This window comes from Pelophylax lessonae (assembly GCF_965119305.1).
Source record: "Pelophylax lessonae genome assembly, chromosome: 4".
Taxonomy (NCBI): domain Eukaryota; kingdom Metazoa; phylum Chordata; class Amphibia; order Anura; family Ranidae; genus Pelophylax; species Pelophylax lessonae.
In genome coordinates this window covers 330,964,570-330,987,794 of record NC_138771.1, presented here as the reverse complement: position 1 = coordinate 330,987,794, position 23,225 = coordinate 330,964,570, and positions in this window count along the sequence as shown.

Genomic DNA, 23,225 nt, shown 5'->3' with positions numbered 1-23,225 from the left:
TGCAAGGAGTCTGTGAACCCCTAACTTAGTGCCGAACCTTACTGAAGTCTATTGGAAGTGAATCAATTTTTTGGCCATTTTCAAAGATAAAAAGCAAGCTATTGCTGAAAAGGGGCATAGGGAGCTGGACACTGCCATGGGGATCATGTACCAATACAAAACTTAAGAAAAAATACCATTTAGCAGGAAGAGGGTCATTTCATGTGGCTTAAAGAGTAACACTGAAAACATGGTTGGGAGATGCCCTAAAGCTACATGTAGTGCTACAGAACAGTAGAAAGCAGTCCTTTAAAATAAATAAAAGAAAGAAATGGAAAAAACAGCATTGGGTCCCCCTTTAAAATTCCACCTAGACCCATATCTAGGCATGAGTCTGGGTAGCCAGGCACAGGAGGGCAGTGAAAGGGTCTTTTAACACTGGGGGGGGGGGGGGGTACCAGCTAAGGAAGGGGGGCAGAAAAGCCACTCCTACTTCAAGCAGGGCCAGACCTAGTCTGTCTGATCTGGCAGTACAGTAAAAATTAGAGGGGGCCTAATGTCAACACAATTTTGTTCTATCCTTGTGGCTACATGCGCCACAATGAATAGTAGGTATGGCAAGATTATGCAAGAGAAGACACCAGCACTCTACTCCGCACTGCACGTGGTTAGATCCAGGGTAAAGATCTCATACAATCTTAATTAAATGATGTATGAGGGATTAATATTGACTTTAAATCATCAGCATGTACATAGAAATGAAGAAACCATCATAAATTAACCGCTTTACCACTGGTCACTGATGTATGAGGGATTAATATTGACTTTAAATCATCAGCATGTACATAGAAATGAAGAAACCATCATAAATTAACCGCTTTACCACTGGCTACTGCAGCACAGTGGCTCGTTATCGTCTGGCTACGTAGGTCTACGTCACCAGACATTCCCCTCTCTCGGCCGCGCGCGCGCACCGCCGGAGCCTCGCTCCCGCTGTTTTCAGTTACAGCGGGAGTCGGGCCAGGGGAGGAGCGGCGGCGATCGCCGCCGCTCTTCCCAGATCGTCGGGGAATCTAGTTTGGAGATCCGCCCGCCTGTGTAAACAGAGCGGGCGGATCTCCTAAGTGACAGGCAGGGTCAGATTTCAGGGTTCAGCATAGCTGAACCCTGGATCTGTCCTTGTGTCACTCAGTCACCTCCCCACCCACACGTCAGTAAGCACCAGGCATACATTAACCCCTCCCTCGCCAATAAAATTAACCCCTTCACTACCAGTGTCATTTTTACAGTAACAGTGCATATATATATATATATAGCACTGATTACTGCAGTAATGTCACTGGTACCTCCAAAAGTGTCAAAAATGTCAGTCAAGGGTCCGATCTGTCCGCCGCAATGTCGCAGTCCCGCAAAAAAAATCGCAGATCGCCGCCATTACGCGTTAAAAAAAAAAACACCAAAAATTACATAAATCTTTCCCTTAGTTAGTAAACGCAATAACTTTTGCGCAAACCAATCAAAATATGCTTATTGTGATTTTTTTTACCAAACATAGGTAGCAGAAAACAAATTGGCCAAAAATTTTAAAAAAAAATTGGTTTTTACATCTTTTTTGGGGGAATTTCACATAAAAAAATGTTAAAAATATTGTTATTTTTTCAAAATAAACGCTATTTTTTTGTTTATAGCGCAAAAAGTAAAAATCGCACAGGTGATCAAATACCACCAAAAGAAAGCTCTGTTTGTGGGAAAAAAAGGATGTAAATTTCGTTTGGGTACAGCGTTGCATGACCGTGCAATTGTCAGTTAAATTCGCACAGCGCCGAATCGCAAAAAGTGGCCCAGACGTAAGACAGCAAAATGCTCTAGTGGTAAAGTGGTTAATCAGTTATGTATAAATTGCAAATATATTTAAGATATATACACACACACCCACTCACACTAGATTACCAAAAGTATAGGGACACCTGCCCATATATGCACATGAACTTTAACTACTTGCCTTCTGTGCACTTAAACCCCCTTCCCATCCAGACCAATTTTTAGCTTTCAGCGCTCTCACACTTTGAATGACAATTGCGCGGTCATGCTACACTGTACCCATATAAAATTTTTATCATTTTTTTCACACAAATAGAGCTTTCTTTTGGTGGCATTTAATCATCTCTGGGTTTTTTATTTTTTACAAAAAAAAAGAAAAAAGACAGAAAATTCTGAAAAAAAAAAGTTTTTCTTATTTTTTGCGAGTAAATTTTGAAAATAAATAAATTTTTCTCCTTCACTGATGTGTGCTGATGAGGCGGCACTGATGGGCACTGATGAGGTGGCACTTATGGGCACTGCTGAGGTGGCACTTATGGGCACTGATGAGGTGGCACTGATGAGGAGGTACTAATATGCCGCACTGATGAGCACTGATAGGCGGCACTGATGAGCACTGATAGGCGGCACTGCTGGGCACTGAGAGGTGGCACTGCTGGGCACTGAGAGGTGGCACTGATGGGCAGCACTGGTGGGCACTGGCGGGCGGCACTGATGGGCACTGGCGGGCGGCACTGATGGGCACTGGCGGTTGGCACTGATGAGCACTGATGGGCGGCACTGATGAGCACTGATGGGCAGCACCATCAGTGCCCACACTCAGTGCCCATAGTGCTGCCAGTTGAGCAGGCACTGATGGGCACTGACTGGCAGCACTATGGGCACTGATTGTGTGCACTGATGGGGGGCACTGATGGTGGGCACTGTGGGCATTGAAGGTGTGTTTGGTGTACCTCTAGTAATCAGGGCACTGGTGATCGGTGCCCTGATTACTTTTTTCTGTGTCCCCGGCGCTGTGCAGCTCTCCCTCCTTCCTCACACGCAGGCTCTGTGTGAGGAAGGAGCGCCGGCGATGAGAGATGATCTCATATGTTTACATATGAGATCATCTCTCATTGGACGGCTTGATCACGTGCTGAATGGCCGCTGTGATTGGCCATTCACCACGATCTGTGATCGGCTGTGTCCAAGGGACACGGCCGACACAGATTCTCCCCGATGCGCGCTCGCGGGAGCGCGCAGGGGGCGTGTCACTGGGAGGCCGTTTAAAAACGGCCTCCTGAAAATTCGAGTCCGCGCTGCAGCCGTATATAGGCTGTAGCGCGGATGGCAGGAGGTTAACGGCATCCCTGTCTTAGTCTGTAGGGTTCAATATTGAGTTGGCCCACCCTTTGCAGCTATAACAGTTTCAACTCTTCTATGAAGGCTGTCCACAAGGTTTAGGAGTGTATCTATGGGAAGCTTTGACCATTCTTCCAGAAGCACATTTGTGAGGTCAGGCACTGATGTGGATGAGAAGGCCTGGCTCGCAGTCTCCTCTCTAATTTATCCCAAACATGTTCTATCGAGTAGAGGTCAAAACACTGTGCAGGCAGTGAAGTTCCTCCACCCCAACTCACTCATTCATGTCTGTATGGACCTTGCATTGTGCACTAGTGCGCAGTCATGTTGGAACAGGAAGGGGCCATCCCCAAACTGTTCCCACAAAGTTGGGATCATGAAATTGTCCAAACTCAACTCCTAAAAAACAACCCCACACCATAATCCCCCCTCCACCAAATGATTTTGACCAGTGCACAAAGCGAGGTCCATAAAGACATGGATGAGCAAGTTTGGGGTGGATGAACTTGACTGGCCTGCACAGAGTCCTGACCTCAACACATCCGATGGATGGCGGGTGATGTCACTGGCTCCTCCCCCTCCATACATGTTGCGTCCGTGGGCGGGACTTTTTCAGCAAAGAGGGGGAGGGGCCGGTGACGTCACCCACCATCCATCTGAAGTTTTATGTATGTTATGAGCTGTTTCTAGTGCACTGTGCTTAGTGCTATTCCAGGTAATTTTTATTCTATGCATTTAATAAAGTGGTGTTAAGGATTAGGCACTATGGCAGGCCCTTTCTTTTTATGTCTGAGTGAATCCACTGTTGAGATGGGAGCTGGTTTGGCATAATGCTTTCTGATCAGAGGAAGAGGTCTGCTTGTCATTGAATCTGCTTGTGTATGGATCGCTTGTCGACAAAATTTTGATTATTCCATTATCTGGGAAGGTCTTATGCCCTGCTAGCCCATCTGGTAACACAGGGGCTACTTTTGAGGTGAGGAGACTACATTACCGGGTGTTTGATTCACCAAGCGGAGCACTTTTATGTTTGTGTGCATTATCACAGTCCACATTGGGACTTTTTGTTTATGTTTTTTGTTTTATTGTAATTATTTGAAGCGCTGCACTCTTAAGCTCGGTTCACACTACCGCGACCATAAGTCGCCCCATGACGGAGCGACTTTTTACCGCGACTTCAGCGGTATTTGGCCAATCAGAATATGATGTGTTGTGACCTAATTCCCCTTTTCTGTTTTTTTTTTTACTCATTTCCTCATTGCCCACCAGTGCCACGTATCAGTATCCACCAGTGCCACGTATGTGTCCACCACTGCCACTGCCCACCAGTGCCAGGTATCAGTGTCCACCAGTGCCCCTGCCCACCAGTGCCACGTATGTGTCCACCAGTGCCACTGCCCACCAGTGCCCCGTATGTGTCCACCAGTGCCACTGCCCACCAGTGCCACGTATGTGTCCACCAGTGCCACTGCCCACCAGTGCCACGTATCAGTGTCCACCAGTGCTACTGCCCACCAGTGCCACGTATCAGTGCCACGAATCAGTGTACACCAGTGCCCCGTATCAGTGCCATGAATCAGTGTCCACCAGTGCCACATATCAGTGCCACGTATCAGTGCCACGAATCAGTGTCCACCAGTGCCACATATCAGTGCCACGTATCAGTGCCACGAATCAGTGTCCACCAGTGCCACGTATCAGTGCCACGTATCAGTGCCACAAATCAGTGTCAACCAGTGCCACATATCAGTGCCACGTATCAGTGCCACAAATCAGTGTCCACCAGTGCCACATATCAGTGCCACGTATCAGTGCCACGAATCAGTGTCCACCAGTGCCACGAATCAGTGTCCACCAGTGCCACGTATCAGTGTCCACCAGTGCCACTGCCCACCAGTGCCACTTATCTGTGTCCACCAGTGCCACTCACACAGACCAGGCAGAGATAATGGTATATAGGAACTGTAGGCATGGCTGCAATGTGGGGAATGCCTGGCTAATTTTCCTTCTTCTTCCTGGAAGGTCGGATCACAGTCGCTTGACAAAAGATAAGGATCCTACTTGGAAGCGACTCCCATTGAAGTCTATTGGCACAAGTCGGATACAAGTCACCTTGAAGTAGTACAGGACCCTTTTCTGAAGTCGGAGCGAGTTCAGTAGTGCATATTAAGACGGCTCTCATTCATTTACATTGCATTTATTATGACAAGCGACTTGGGGCGACTTGAGGGCACACAAGTCGCCTGACAAGTCGTACTAGTGTGAATGGACTCTTATTGTTTTATGTATGATCTGGAAATTTTGATATATTGATCCTCGGTGTCCAGCAGCTTAGTACTCTTTATCCAGGTGCGCTGATTTTCTTTGTTTTATATATAGAGGAATACCTTCCTTACAACTAAAAATAGCCCCAAATATTTTGGATCCTCTTAATAAACCCTCCTTCTTTCATTATCTTATGGGGTATTTCACTTGTAGGAAGTGCCCAGTTTGCCAAATAAATCAATTTAAGGGTAGAAAAATGAATACATTTACATCTACTACTACCTTTAAATAATATACCATCAAGTTGTTTATTACTTGTGCCTCTAAAAACATTGTATACCTCACTTGTTGTCCTTGTGGCAAGCAATATATGGGGAGGACAATCCGTTCATTCTCAGTGCGTGGTAATGAACACATTAAAAACATTTGAAGAGGCATGAGAGAACATAGTGTTCCAAAACACAATGCATGCTGTTATAATAGGTATCCAGAAGCAACACTCTTTATAGCCATAGATGAAAATGAAGCACTGTGGAAAGGGGAAGCAGCAAAAAGGGGGGGTCTCCCAATTAGAGACTCCATGAATCCATGAATGGAGAGCTACGGTATGAACATCAAGTGGGATATCAATGCATTTATTACTAACGCATGTTCTTTACCGGTGTCTTATTGGAATAAAAATAGTGTTGTCGCTATGTTCATATTTACTTTCTTCATACCTCTATCAAATATACCTATGTCTGTTTAAAATATTTTACGTTGTCCATGTGTTATATAGATAATTTTTTCATTTATAATAAATTGTTTATATATTCACTACTTTGTACTCCTCATACAGTATGTGCTCTTTGCAGTAGAGGATTTAGAAAACACCCCTTTATAGAATTTTGAAGGGATTTTTCACCACTCCTAATTTTTCTTTTCTTTTTTTTTTTTTTTCTTTTTCTCTCCCTCATGATCTATATATTTTGTTTAATTTAGCCTTTACTATATGCCCTAAACTACGGTGTTGGCATTTACATTGCACACGTCATGCCTCATGACACGTGGTTTTAATTATATGTGTTGAGTTACACTGTGGGCATTTATACTCTACCTGTATATTATGTGCTTCCAAATACAAGATGGGTTTTTTTTTATGATATATTAGAGCCCTTTTTTATTATTTTTCTATTCCTGACATCAGTAGCATGGTTATGTTTATACATAATATACTTTAATTGACATATTATTTTCATCTTTGTGTTCTTTTGGCCGTAAACGGCTTTGTGCCCAGTGGTTTTATTACCTTGTTTTGTTCTGTCCATGTATTGTTTAATGATTAACCGTGTCTGGCTTGTAAATGTTTATTTTGTCCATAAGGTGGAGTTGTCTCTTTGACCAGCTATTTACATCAGGGTTCGGCTATGAGGTGGCCTGATATATTAACACAACAGGTTAAGCTGCCTCGGGCCGCGTGGCCCTGGCTCACATTGAGGCCTTGGTAAAGGTCAATCTGCCATCTTTGATATGAAAATGAGGCCTGGGTAAAGGCCGGTCGACAATTTTTGAAATGATAACGAGGCCAAGTCATTTTCTGGCTGTTCGGCTATCTTTTATTGGAAACGAAGCTTGGCAAGCTGAGTTGGCTATTTTTGTGAGATATGTTTTAGATAGAATTATTGCCAATCATGGTGTCACCTCCCCTACTGGATGGATATTTATTTGGCTTGGTGACTCGCGGTGCATCTATATTCGTTAATTATGGTGAAACACGTTGGAGGAGCTAACACAGTTGATGTTGCCTCGCCTGTTTTGAATTGTTTGTATTACTTGGAGATATTGAGGATTTTATGCTTTGTTTTTAAAAAAAAGTTTTCTTATGGATTCACACTATGTTGGAATTTCTATTCTAATTTAATGGTGGAATCTGGAATTGTAATGGTTGACATGTATATCCAATACACAACTGGGATATGGAGACACCATGAGAATCTGTTTAGGCAACATGGGTCCCAGTACTTCATGAAAGGATATTGCTTACAGGCTAATTTGACTCTGTAATAGAGTCAGTTCGTTCTGGTAAGCGTCCATTCCTTGGTAAAGGTTTACATGGTGATCATGGAATTCCTCTCAGTTAGACACCTTCCATCTCTAGTGGTGGTGCACTATTGGATTGGGATTGTTAATTGCATTATATGTGCTCAAAGTAGACTTTCATTTTTCTCAGTCATTTTTTTTTTCATTTTTATATTTTTCCATTTTTTGCTTTTCTCACACTATAGAATGTTTTGTTCATATTTCATGTCTGAGGTTTCATAAATAAACCTTGCAGTATTTTCAGTATTTTACAGTCACATGGCTGAAAATAAAGATTCTCATCTTGGTGTTAAAATTTAACCTATGGTGTGAATTATTTACTGTTATGATAACATAAGGGATTGCCCATCAACACTACTGCTTTACAGTCTATAATAGGGTCTTTATTTTTCTTTTGTCCTGAAAGGTAACACTTTAGCAAGTTTTTTTCTCTCATCCTTTTCTATCACCTTCTTATAACACTGTTTTTGTTGTTTGCTATCTGGTATTTGCCAGTCACATGTATTGACAATGTGATAACTGTCTGTATCTGTCACTGTAGGACAGGTCTCATGTTTTTCTGGCAATGTCAATTATGAAAGCCCTTTTTTGCTCAATTATCCCTGGTTTTAGGAAAAGCTTTCATTATTTGCAGAAATCATCCTAATGCTGTTTTGAAGCCATCAATGAAAATACAGGCTAAAGCACTCAAAGTACTTACAAGGGAGGCTTCCATTATTTAAGTAATAACCTGTTCATTAAAGAGAAGGGAATTATTGCTGCAAATACAGAATAATTTTAAAGCATGAATTATGCCTGTCTAGAGCAGAACATTGACTTTAAAATGTGTGTTTATTTTTCCCTTAAGATCATAGATTTATTGCTACAAAATTAATTGTGATAATTTCCATTTATAAAGAAATGTGTACAATTTGCATCATAGCTTCTTTATTTTTTTTTTTTTTACTGTTTCTGTTTTGCGGTTAGTGAAAGTTATGATTTATATTGTGTTCTTTTTTTAAATAAATTGGTACAGCTTGATGAAAAGCATTTTGTAAAAAAAACAATATTTGTGTAGGCTGTTGGGGGAGACAAGAAAATAACTTTACTATGATCATATCAATGAAATTCAGAATTCTCATTCAAACTTCTACCTTAACGATCTACTTACGCTTCTAGAGGAACAAGATGAGGAAAACCTTATTGACAAAATAAATATTGAGGCTTTACTTGATGAGCATCTCGATAAGAACTAATCTCCCTGTCTTACTAACACCACCTTAAGAAAATAATCTAACAAGTTTCCTTCCCCTTACAGCAATCACAATGTGGGTGCATTTCTTGCTGCCACCACATAAGATATTCAGATGCTAAGAATTACCTCTAATATTACAAACCTGATGAAGAAGAGGCTCTTGACAATCTTACTAGCCAACACCAGCTTACTATCAAACCTGCCGACAAGGGGGGGAACATTGTGGTCATGCACAACCAACAGTATAGAGCCATGTGTATCAAAATTCTACGCAACAAGGATTGGTACAAAACCTATTTCTAAATCTGTAATAGACAAATTTAACAAATAATTTTACCTTTGGTTGACATGGCCTATTTAAATAATTCCATCAACAAACAGACATGGGAGTATATTCGGACTACACATCCTAAAATACCTACTTTTTACTGCCTTCTCAAGGTCTGTAAGGACAGAAATAACCCTCCCTGGAGACCGAATGTGTCTGGTCGAGGAGGAATATCTGAAAATCTCAGTCGTTTTATCGACGAGCAACTTAGACCATTTGTCACAGGTCTTTCCTCATACATTAAGGACACAATACACCTACTGCAGATCCCTGATGGATTACATGTACCACCCAATGCCCTTTTGTTGGCTATCGATGTTGAGGCTCTGTACAGCTCCATCCCACACCATCAGGGTCTCGCGGCCATCAAACACATACTATCACAAAAGCACGAACAATCTAAAGATTTATGCTCCTTTGTTATGTCCTCTCTTGAGTACATACTAACTCACAATATCTTTTCCTTTGACGGTTCCCACTTCCTCCAGGTACAGGGTGTAGTGATGGGCACATGTTGTGCTCCATCCTACACCAATCTGTATCTGGGGGAGTGTGAACGATTTTTCCTCAACGAGGACAACCTGTCGCATTTGGCAGTCCATGTGATGAGTTGCCACCTATATACTGATGACATTCTGATGGTGTGGGATGGACCTGTTGAGCTTCTACATAATTTCATGACAGCCATGAATGACAATTTGTGGAATCTCAAATTTACATATGCCTCGAGTTATTCAACTATTACTTTCCTTGATGTCACCACCCTCAAGGAATCAGACGGCAAACTGTCTAGTACCCTCTTTCGTAAACCCAATGCAGGTAACCTAATACGTCATGCAAATAGTTCACATCCCAAACCTTTAATTCTATCAATTCCGTTCGAGCAATATTTATGCCTAAGACGGAATTGATCGAATGATAAACTGTTTTTGCAGGAAGCTCACAAACTAAGACTTAGGCTCCTACAGAGAGGTTACTCTCAAACATGCCTCAAAAAGGCATTTAAAAAGCTTGCAATAAGTCTCGACAACAATTACTTTTTGACACACATGAATCAAAAAATAAATCAATTCAACAGGACCAGGTACGGATTGTCACACGATACACACAACAACACAAAGAAGTTCAACGGATTGTGGCCAAACACTGGCACATCCTCCAAATTGATCCATCTCTTAACCCCTTTCTTGCTTCACACCCTTCTATTACTTATAAAAAGACCAAAGCTATTCGTGATGTCTTGAACCAAAGTGAGTTTAAAGGAGAATTCAGAGGGGATCCATGCAAAAGGCTTGGGACATACAAATGTGGAGGATGTACTTATTGCCAGTACATGAACACCCAATCACACTTCAAACTTCCCAATGACATAACGTTATAACCACGACACTATGCCAACTGTCAGACTATTGGCATAGTCTACCTACTCTCCTGTTCATGTGGCTGTTTTTACATTGGGAAGACAAAACAGGAATTTTGGAAAAGAATTTACAAACATATCCACACTATGAAAACCAATAACCCAAATTTTCCTTTGGGTAGGCACATTAGGGACGTCCGCCAAAACATCTTCCCCGCAGTTACATTTCTGGTCCTAGACTGTATTAATCCTAACCCAAGAGGTGGCGATTGGGACAAGACGTTGCTCCAGCGAGAATCTCGCTGGATCAAGAGCAACCTCCCCTCCCAGTCTCAATAAGCTTATCAGATTTCGACCCTTCTTGGAAGGTTTTTCCTCTGGAGGATGGTACAATGAATGACCACCTTTCCTACTGGGGTTGGTTGAATTTATTCACAGGGATTGGAATGCCATGTCCATTTGTGTGTAATAATGAAAAGAAATGGCGGCACTCAGATGTTGTCAAAATGCAGGTTTATTGGACATCCCAATGTGGCAAAAAAGTGGCAAGGTAGACGCGTTTCACACACTAAGATGTATGCTTAATCATTTGTGTGAATGGACTTTCCACCCCTGTCGTCTATCAATCCGGTCCCCTTGTCAATCCATTATTACATGTTGCGCTTCCTCATCATTGTTTTCACCTTATTCCATAGTCCCCTTGTTTGCTTAGGTTTGTTATTCATCATTTTTATTCATTTTTTTCATTTTCACATTTATTTTTCTTTATATTTAATTTCATTTATTTATTTCTATTTTAGTTTTATTTTTATTCTTATTGTCATTTTGTTTGATTTTTCACATTTTTATTTTTGGTTTTATTTTTTTATTTTTATATTCATCTATTTTTATTTCTGCATTTACTTCTGATTTTGTTTTTCTTTTTACTTGTGACCTGTTGTTTGTCATCTGCATTTTTTTTTTGCTTTTTCGTTTTTCTGGTGGTCCTTGGTGTCTCCGCCCGACGCACCCACGCGGGGGGGGGGGGGGACTTTGTGGGTAGATTGGTGTCGGCTGGCGTGGACTTTATTCTATCTTGTCCCCGGCCTCTATCCTCTTCTTCCTGCTTCCTCTCCCCCCCCTCTCCTTGCCAGTACACGGGGGCCGTCCTCTTTGTTGGTCCATGTCTTTATAGACCTTGCTTTGTGCATAGGGTGGGCAAACTTATTTTGAACCCTACGGACTAGGACTGGGTTGCCATTAAAGTTCATGTGCGTGTAAAGGCAAGCGTCCCAATACCTTTGGTAATATAGTGTAAGTTCTGTTATAAACATCTAATTTATAAAAAAAATACTTTAATATGAGGTAACAGTTACAGAACTGTGTTTTTTATGTCTTTTATGTCTTAGAATTTAGCTTTAAACTCTGAAAATGATATATCTACCTAGTATGTATTTATTAAATGAAATGTAAATTGGGCGCTTATCTCCTTGCCCTCCATCCCTTGAAATAAAAAAATGCTAAAAACAAAAAAAAAACACTGAAAAGTGAGCAGAGATGGGAGTGAATGTTTGTGGGAGTTGGAATCCTATATTTTTTATTATTATTATTATTATTATTATTATTATACAGAATTTACATAGTGCCAACGATTTGTGCAGCGCTTTACAATCTTCGGGCAAACAGTACAGTTACAACACAATTCAATACAGGAGGAATCAGAGGACCCTGTTTGTTAGAGCTTACAATCTAAAAGAGAGGGTAAAAAATACAAAAGGTTATTATTGTGGGGATGAGCTGATGGAGAAAATAAATGTATAGTTGTTAGGTGGGGGCAGGATAGGCTGCTCTGAAGAGAAAAGTTTTCAGTAATCACCTAAAAGTGGATAGAGTTGGAGATAATCGGACAGATTGGGGTAGGGAATTCCAAAGGATGGGAGAGGCTCGGGAGAAGCCCTGGAGGTGAGCATGGGAAGAAGTGACAAGGGAGCTAGAGAACAGAAGGTCTTGAGAGGAACGAAGAGAATGATTTGGTTGGTATTTTGAGACTAGGGTAGTGATGTAGCTGCGGGCCAAGTTATGGATGGCTTTGTAAGTTATTGCCCAGGATCCTGTGAGAAGGTGGAGTGGTGTCATACTCTGCCAGGTGAGTGCACTGCAAGCATCGGTATAAAAGGAATCAAACCAAGAAATTGTCATTTGAGGATGAATGGTGGCTAACAAACAAGTAGACCTTGCCTTTTCATCAAAAAAAGTATTGACCAATAATAAAAAAAATCAGTCTTATGTAGACAGAACTTTAAATGTGGGTAGCTCAGCCCTTATTTAGTCTAGGATCAATTAGTAAAGAAAAACAAGCAATGCATAGTGTATACACTTGTTTGACACATTTGCTTTAGAAATGCATATGAACACACATAAACCTCAAAACCATATTATGAATCTTAATTGACATACAAAAATGTGTTTATCTTAGATCCACAAAAGCAGGAAGCTTGGGGAAAAAAAGTTTGTAAAAGTTAAGCTGGTGATACATGGATCGAAATTTGGCCAGTTCAACGAGGACTGGCTGAATTTGGATCCATATATGGCTACTGTGGTTGAATAGAAGTCAGTCTACCGATCGACTTCTGTTCAGTCACCCTGTTTGATTTTTTGCTACTTGATCACTTCAAGCTATTGACTGCAGTGCTGATCAGTGTATTTTGATGGTGGGGAAGTCTCCCCCCCTCGCAGTATACAAAACATAGTGGGTAGGATTCCCCTATCCACCTCGAAAGTGTGCATGAGAGAATTGGGTCAGTTTTTTTTTTGTTCAACTACTGGTTGGATGAAAAAAAGACTTGACCCATCTATGGTCAGCTTAGGTTGCATTTTTTTAAATCAAAGTTTGTGAAAAACACATGACCCATTCCAAGTTGTAGTTAAATAGAGATGACATGGGCCATTCCTTCCTATGCCACTCCACATCCTCCAGTAGCTGCTTGTTGGCTGATGGTCAACATAACAACAGATTGTGAGGTCCAATAGCAATATTTTCAAGTGGTCCCCTGGCAAACTCTCTGAATGGCACTTGGCAGTGACAACTGGGGCAATAGTGTTATAATGTTGTAGTAGCGATATTAACCACTTGCCGACCGCCGCACGACTATCTACGTCGGCGGTCAGCCCCTCACAGGCAAACTAACGTAGGGCTACGTTGTTTGCTTGTGAGGGTCTAGGGAGCGAGCGCGCGCCCCCCGGGGCGCGCTCCCGCTCCCGCGTGGTCACGGACCCCCCCGCGCGTGTGACCAGCGGACCCGATGTCCGCCGGTCACTCGGCGATCGTCGGGGGAGAGGGAGAATGTCAGGCAGCCTGTGTAAACAAACTGCCTGTCATTCTCCTCGCTGCAAAGACACTGATAAAACGGATCTGGTATGTAGATCCGTTGATCAGTGTCCTTACAGCTAGAGCCACAGCCAATCACAGTAGAAACCACGCCCCTAGGGACACACACAGCCCCTCCCTTCCAAATAAAGTTAACCCCTTCACTACCAGTGTATTTTTACAGTAACAGTGCATATGTATAGCACTGATTACTGTAGAAATGTCACTGGTAACCCCAAAAGTGTCAAAAATGTCAGTCAAGGGTCCGATCTGTCCGCCGCAATGTCGCAGTACCGCAAAAAAATCGCAGATCGCCGCCATTACGCGTTAAAAAAAAAAACAACAAAAATGACAAAAATCTTTCCCTTTGTTAGTAAACGCGATAACTTTTGCGCAAACCAATCAAAATACGCTTTTTGCGATTTTTTTTACCAAACATAGGTAGCATAAAATAAATTGGCCGAAAATTTTTAAAAATTTTGATTTTTACATTTTTTTTGGGGGGAATTTCATATAAAAAAATGTGAAAAATATTGCTATTTTTGCAAAATTGACGCTCTTTTTTTGTTTATAGCGCGTGATCAAAAAATCGCACAGGTGATCAAATACCACCAAAAGAAAGCTCTGTTTGTGGGAAAAAAAGGACGTCAAATTCGTTTAGGTACAGCGTCGCACGACCGCGCAATTGTGCGTTAAATTCACGCAGTGCCGAATCGCAAAATACCCCCTGGTCGGAATGGGGGTAAAATCTTCCGGGGCTTAAGTGGTTAATAACCATAATAATATTTTATATTCAAGAAGTTCTATGGTCCCAGCATACATTTTCTATTTTTAACATGTGGAGAAATGTAAAGTAATGCACTTGGGGGCTAAAAACATAAATGCAAACTACTGACTAGGGAGGGAACCTCAGGGGGAATCAGGGATGGAGAAAGATCTAGGGGTCCTAGTAAAAACAGACTGAGCATAAGCATGCAATGTCAAGCTGCAGCTGCCAAAGCCGACTGAATTTTGGCATGCATGAAAAAGGGGATATACACTAGAGATAAAACTGAAATGTGGGACACAGCAGTGCCTACTCACAGGGCATGGTCAATACACGTTACAGAATTCAAGGAGGCAAATGTATGGGAATATTCACAAACTGTAGGAGTAGGCTAGAAATAATTGAAACATGTTCTGGAAAAGTTAAAATCCTGGGAATGTGGTGAAGCGGTGCCCGTACCCTATCTGTTAAGGGGAGGTGCTTCCAAAACACACATATGCAAAACTAACCACCAAAAGAAAAAAGGCACCTACAAGGTTTTGGACATATAATTATAAGGACTGTAGGTAGGGATGGAAAACCCTTTTCCATATATTTGTCCAAGAGACCTAACCTACCTCCCCCTTCCCTTCCCTTCCCTTCCCTCTCCCCTTTGTGTTGTTCCCCCAGTGGATCAACTTCCCACCACCCCACTCAGGTTTATGTGGGTTGCACCCCCCCTTCCAGTGACCCCCTTTAGGTGCCTTTTTCCTTTGCTGGTTTGCTTTGCATTTGTAAAAATAATTGAAATACAGTGTAGTAATGATTGTGGGAATGAATGTGGGATGATTTTAAATTTTGACCATAGATACGCTTTAATACATATTAGAGAATTCTCTTGCACACAATGAGGGAGATTTACTAAAATTGGAGAGTGCAAAATCTGCATAGAAACAAATCAACCTCCAGGTTTTAAATGTCAAAGTTTACTTGAACAAGCTGAAGTTAGGAGCTGATTGGTTACTATGCACAGCTGCACCAGATTCTGAGTGCTCCAGTTTTAGTCAATCTCCCCCAATTACTCTATCACTTTAATACAAAGTTTTTAAAATTATTTTACACACTACAAACCTCAGATGTAGTATGTATGCACATATCATACATACATGTTTGTATAAGGTATATACATTTATAAAATATATTTTATAAAAAAAATCACTGATTTTGTTGTAGATATCGTATACCCTTCACTCCTGAAACGTGTTGGACCTGTCACGTTTTTGGGACACATGCTAAAACACTTAGTTTTACAAGTTTAATGAACAAGTTTAATGTTCTTTATGTATGATTCTTTACAGGACATTATAATGTATAAAGTATAAGGTAAAGTGCATGGTAGTTGTATGATGTACATAATGCCAGCTGTTATGTGATTTTATGTGATATGAAAAAAAAACTCAAGAACTTGTATGGTCTACAAATAAAACATACACTATATTACCAAAAGTATAGGGACGCCTGCCTTTACAAATACATGAACTTTAAAGGCATCCCAGTCTTAGTCCATAGGGTTCAGTATTGAGTTGACCCACTCTTTGCAGCTATAACAGCTTCGACTCTTCTGGGAAGGCTGTTCACAAGGTTTAAGAGTGTGTCTATGGGAATGTTTGACCATTCTTCCAGAAGCGCGTTTGTGAGGTCAGACACTGATGTGGACGAGAGGCCTGGCTTGCAGTCTCCGCTCAAATTCATCCCAAAGGTGTTCTATTGGGTTGAGGTGCAGGCCAGTCAAGTTCCTCCACCCCAAACCAGCTCATCCATGTATTTATGGACCTTGCTTTGTGTACTAGTCCAAATCATTTGGTGGAGGGGGATTATCGTGTGGGATTGTTTTTCAGGGGTTGGCCTAGGTCCCTTAGTTCCAGTGAAGGGAAATCTTAAGGCATCAGCATACCAAGACATTTTGGACAATTTTATGCTCTCAACTTTGTAGAAACAGTTTGGGAATTGTCCCTTCCTTTTCCAACATGACTGCACACCAGTGCACAAAGCATAGAGTCCTGACCTCAACCCAGTAGAACACCTTTGAGATGAATTAGAAACTGAAAGCCAGGCCTTCTCTTCCACATCAGCGCCTAAGCTCACAAATGCGCTTCTGGAAGAATGGTCAAACATTCCCATAGACATACTCCTAAACCTTGTAGACAGCCTTCCCAGAAGGCTTGAAGATGTTATAGCTGCAACGGGCGGGCCAACTTAACTCTACGGACTAAAACTGGAATGCCATTAAAGTTCATGTGCGTGTAAAGGCAGGGGTCCCAATACTTTTGTTAATATAGTGTATGTTTTATGAATATACCTTTTGATGTTTACCTGCTTAAAACGTCCCAATGGATATGGAAAGTGGGGACTTATAAAAATTCCATATTGTTCTTGACAAGCAAATGCCAATCCCTAGTATAAAATATATAGGCTTTTAAACTGAAAAAATGCAGTTGGCATACACAGAGGATATATAGGGCAGGAAAAGGATGGCACAGACAGTCGATGGAGAGAGAGTGAGAAAAAAGAAATCAAGCAGCTGCAGAAGTCTGCTTACCTTCCACAACGGCTGCACAGCACATGAAGGGAGGAGGTAGGTGGAGCCCATATTCTAGGCGTGGAGAGAGGAGGACGAGCCGACGAGGAGGATCTTCCTCCACTGTGCATGATGGGTCCTCTCAGAACGTCACTAGTTGCTAGATGCCAATCGGCTGGCCTTCCTAGCAACCAGTGTGCAGGGAGTCTCAGAGCCACCGGCGGACAGCGGGGGGCCCGGTGGACAACGGGGGGGGCCCTAGACCACCAGGTAAACTAATCTGGAGACTGGCCTGGGGGGGCAGTGTAATTGCCTCCCTGTGTGTGGGGCCCCTTGGCAAGTGGGGCCCCCGGGCAACCGCCGGGCGTGCCCAATGGAAAAGACGGCCCTGCTCCATATGCCTTATGTTGTTAGCAGTCCAAGAGGTAAATGTAAACCCCTATTAAACAGCTAAATACACAGAGACTGTGAGCCAGGCCTTCTTGTCCAACATCAGTGCCTAACCTCACAAATGCGCTTCTGGAAGAATGGTCAAACATTCCCATAGACACACTCCTAAACCTTGTGGATGGCCTTCCCAGAAGAGTTTACGCTGTTATAGCTGCAAAGGGTGGGCCAACACAATATTGAACCCTACGGATTTAGACTGGGATGCCATTAAAGTTAATGTGCGTGTAAAGGCAGGCGTCCCAATACTTTTGGTAATATAGTACATATAAGTACATTTTTGCCATTGATTCAGTCGGTCTAGGGTACTCCAGAGGTCCAGATAAAATAATTATAAGACCTGTGCTAGCGGTGGTGCCTCTAGTTTGCTAGTAATGTTTGTTTGATAAAACCGGCTTGTTTTACATAGAATCTAGATTAAGAGACTGAGATCTATGTTGAAATGCCCAGTGCAGGTCCATTAACTGATGTTTGAATTGACAATACAGAGTAGGCTCAGCCGATCTGAAAATGCACACATGAGTTCACAGTAAGTAAAATTATTTAAAACTTTATTGAAAGGTTTGTGACTTTATTGCTGTCTACCACCATCTGAGACAACTACTATGCACAAGTGGACAGTACAAATCCCCATGTTTTCCATCACTCTCAGATTGGCATCTGAGGTGAACTGCTAGGAGCACACATCTCTTTGCTTTTCTCTACTCTTGAAATATTCCAGATTATGCACTGGGTAGAGAAGTTGCAGCACAACTTTTTCTTACATTGAATGGATTTGTGGTTTTGTCCTATAAGAATAAAAATATTTATTTACCTTTAAAAAATATATATATAAAACATGTAGGCCACTGAATATGTCACATCCAAATATAAATGCAAAGAACAAAAAGAAAACAGAACCCCATCCTGTATCAGGAAGTAGGGATGATCGAACTTTTGAAAAGTTCGGTTCGACCAGAACACCCGAACTTCACGAAAGTTCGGTTCGGATTTCAGAACCCCATTGAAATCAATGGGACCCGAACTTCTGTAATCAAAAAACACCATTTTTAAGCCCTAAAACCCAATAAATGCCCCTAAAAAGTGCCTAGGGTTCTGGGTCATGCCCCAGGGACTATTAATCACACAAAAAAAAGTTCTTAAAAATTGTCGTTTTTGATAGATAGCCAATTATTGAAAAAATTAAAAAAAAAAAAAAAAAAAAGAGATTTCTTTGGATTTAGTGTCTGGGGGGTCTAAAAGGTGTACCTGTGAAGTTTCAGCTCTGTAGCATGTCCAGAACCAGAATTACAGCATACCAAACCTTCAAAAATGACTTTTTTGCTTAACCGCACCTTTCTTTTGCTCCTAATCAACGGCTCAGCCAATGTGTATGATGGGGACATAATGCAGTGCACTGGGAACAAGATTAGAGGTTTTTTTGGAAAAAGGTGCTGTCTCTTTAAATGTGCATATAATTAACGGGTGTATTTCCACAATGGGGCTTTTATTACCAAATGTTTCAAGAAGTCCAAAGATGTATGTAATTGCACTTTATTTCATGTAAAATGGTGTTTGGTGCACTTTAACTTGAAATCTCACAAGAAACAGACATATATGCACGGATACATTGAGGGTTAGGGGTAGGGGCCACAATGTAGTGCAGAGTGAACAAGATTAGAGATGTTTTGGATGAATACTGTTGTCTCTTGACTTTGAATAGAAGTAAAGGATGCTTAAAAATTGGGCATTTGGTGGTGCGGACGATGCCTTGACACCATATCCCTATGAAAGTGCTGGTAATGAAAGCAATAATTGCCTTTGTAAGGAAAAAAATTACAATGATATGCATCTGTGTGACAGGTGCGCAAAAATTGTTGTTTGGGTGTTGGCGGAGCCATACCACTGTAAGCCCAAAGAGCTGGTGTTGAAGAAGGCGTAAAAATTATGAAGGTGTGCACCTGTGGAACAGGTGCGCAAACATTGTAGTTTTTGTTTTAGCATAGCCTCCCCACCTTAACCCCAAAGAGCTGGTGTTGAAGGAGGCCCAAAAATTGTAAAGGTGTGCACCTGTGGAACAGGTGCGCAAACATTGTCGTTTTTGTTTTAGCATAGCCTCCCCACCTTAACCCCAAAGAGCTGGTGTTGAAGGAGGCCCAAAAATTGTAAAGGTGTGCACCTGTGGAACAGGTGCGCAAACATTGTCGTTTTTGTTTTAGCATAGCCTCCCCACCTTAACCCCAAAGAGCTGGTGTTGAAGGAGGCCCAAAAATTGTAAAGGTGTGCACCTGTGGAACAGGTGCGCAAACATTGTCGTTTTTGTTTTAGCATAGCCTCCCCACCTTAACCCCAAAGAGCTGGTGTTGAAGGAGGCCCAAAAATTGTAAAGGTGTGCACCTGTGGAACAGGTGCGCAAACATTGTCGTTTTTGTCATAACCAAAATGAGGTTCTGTGAACGTAAAGAGAATGAGAGGAGGGTTTGAGGGTGGCACCATGGTCCAGGCTTAAACTGAGGCTCAACTGCCACATCACAACGATAGCCTAGTCTACAAGGTCTGCATCAGGTGCATCAAAGCTTGATATCCACGACTGATTCATCTTAATGAATGTCAAACGGTCGACTGAGTCGGTGGAGAGTCTAGTTCGATGGTCTGTGACGAATCCTCCTGCTGCGCTGAATGCCCGTTCCGATAGGACACTGGAAGCAGGGCAGGCCAACAACTCCATGGCATACTGGGCCAGTTCTGGCCAGTGGTCTAATCTTAAGACCCAGTATGCCAGTGGATCGGATTCGTCACATGAAAAGCCCTCTGTGTCACTTTGTGCCCTCACGTAATTGTCCACCATGTGATGCAGACGGTGTCGATGCGATGTGGCAGCTGAGAGGCCTGGGCGGTGAGGACTAAAAAAAGACCGAAAGGCATCCGTCAACCGCACGCCTTCTCCAACGCTCCTCTCGTGACCACCAGTAGAATCCATGGTAGGTTGTCCCCGCCCCTGCACCCTACGGGAGTCGGGGAACATGTTCACCAGATTCCTCTTGAGACTGTCCTCAAGGGATTTGATCCTGTGGACTCTATGGGTGGATGGGAAAAGCTCCGAGACTTTACACTTGTACCGGGGGTCAAGTAGGGTGGCCAACCAATAGTGGTTAGTCTCTTTAATGGCTTTGATTCTGGGGTCCTTTCGCAGGCTCTGGAGCATGATGTTTCCCATGCGTCGCAAATTAGCGAAGGCCTGAGAAGCTGACTCCTCGGGGTCACTCATAACGACATTATCTTCAACGGGCTCCTCCTCCTCCCAGCCACGTACTACTCCAAAGTGTCCCGAGGGAGTCAAACTAGGCCTTGCAGATTGCCGCATGTCTTCCTCCTCCTCCTCCTCAAACCCTGCAAAAGTTCCCGCAGAATCGTCCTCCTCCTCCTCTTCCACCCCTGGATCCTGCTCGGGCCTCTGGGAGCTAGGCATAATGGGGTCAGGATTCTCAGGATAAAGGGGGCCTTGAGAGGCAAGGAAGTCCTCCTCTTCCTCCTGCTGCTCTGCCTCCAGTGCCCTGTCCATAATGCCACGCAGAGTGTGCTCCAACAAAAACAGTACCGGTAGGGTGTCACTGATGCATGCGCTGTCCCGGCTGACCATCCTTGTGGCCTCCTCAAATGGCGAAAGGACAGCGCATGCATCCTTAATCAAAAGCCACTGCCGTGGTGAAAAGAAGCCCAGGCGCGCAGAGCCAGTGCTGGTGCCGTACTCGCATAGGTATTCATTGAGGGCCCTCTGCTGCGTGTACAGGCGCTGCAGCATAGCCAAGGTGGAGTTCCAGCGGGTGGGCATGTCACAGATGAGGCGGTGTACCGGCAGGTGAAACTCGCGCTGCACTTCGGCCAAACGTGCAGTGGCACTGTACGACCGCCTGAAGTGACTGCACACCCTTCTTGCCATCCTTAGCACATCCTGCATTCCCGGGTACGAGTTCAAAAACCGCTGTACCACGAGATTCAGGACATGCGCCAGGCATGGCACATGGGTTAACTTTCCCTGACGAAGGGCGGCCAGGAGGTTTGACCCATTATCAGTAACCACCATCCCTGGCTGCAGCTGGCGTGGTGTCAACCACCTCTGGGCCTGTGCCTGCAGAGCCCCAAGAATCTGAGGGGCAGTGTGCTGCCTGTCCCCTAGACACACAAGCTGCAGCACTGCGTGACACCTTTTGGCCTGAGACATAGAATAGCCCTTTGAACGTTTACGTGGTATCTCATCATATTCAAAGGACCATTCTGCAGAGGAGGGCATGGAGGAGGTAGAGGAGGAGGAGCAGGAGGGGGTAGAAGTGATCGATCTACCCGGATCAGCGACACCACCAGCTGTTTGCAGACGTGGGGGCAACACTGGCTGCAGCACCGAGCCCTGGCTACAATCCCTTCCACTGGCAAGCAGTGTCACCCAGTGAGCAGTGACAGAAATGTACCGTCCCTGCCCATGTTTGCTTGACCAAGTGTCAGCCGTCAAGTGTATCTTACGGCTGACTGACTTGGCCAGGGATGACACTACATTGCCTTCCACATGTTGGTATAGGGATGGCAGGGCCTTACGGGAAAAGTAATGCCGACTTGGCACCTGCCACTGTGGAACTGCACATTTTGCGAAGTCACGGAAGGGAGCAGACTCTACCAGGTTAAATGGTAATAGTTGCAGAGCCAGTAGTTTAGCCAAACTACTGTTTAGACGCTGGGCATGTGGGTGGCGGGGAGTATACATTTTTTTTCGTTCCAGCATGTGTGGAATCGAAATTTGGCGTCTAGATGATACAGCTGGTGGTGTGCTGGAGGTAGATGCGACACTGCCTGCTATATCATCATCCCTGCCAGTGGAGGCTGCCAACAGGTGACGAGTGACTATAGCAGGGCCAGGAACAGACTGATGTGCAGGTGGAGCAGGTGGAGCAGATGGAGCATGAGGAGGAGCGCGAGGAGAACTAGGAGGCCGACTGACCAATCTTTGGCCCTTTTGTGGGTTCTTTAAATGCTCCTGCCAACGGGCCGAGTGGTGGGTTGTCAAATGCCTGTTTAGGCAGCTTGTACCCAGGTGGTTGACATTTTTGCCACCTTTTATACCCTTCTTACAAATCTTGCAGATCGCAACTGTTTTATCTGCATGGGATGTCTCAAAAAAGGCCCAGCAAGATGAGGTGTGTATAGTGGCCCGGGAGACAACAGGTGCGGCCTTAGATGGAGTAGGCCGTCTGCTCTCCCCTCTTGCTTGCTCTGCCTCCTCCTCAACCTCAGACCCAACATCTGACTCCATCAAAGACTGAGCATCAGGCCTGGCCTGGGAGACAACAGGTGCGGCCTTAGATGGAGCGGGCCGTCTGCTCTCCCCTCTTGTTTGCTCTGCCTCCTCCTCAACCTCAGACCCAACATCTGATTCTATCAAAGACTGAGCATCAGGCCTGGCCTGGGAGACAACAGGTGCGGCCTTAGATGGAGCGGGCCGTCTGCTCTCCCCTCTTGTTTGCTCTGCCTCCTCCTCAAACTCAGACCCAACATCAGACTCCATAAAGGACTGAGCATCAGGCTGGAGTAGATGGCCGACACTGTGGTCAAACAGCTCAGCTGACTCCTCTGCCATGTCTGAAATTGGGTCTAAGGGAGGACATGAGGTGGACATGGACTCATCTGTATTTGTTCTGACAACTGCAGAAGACTGACCACTTTTCTCTGCCTGG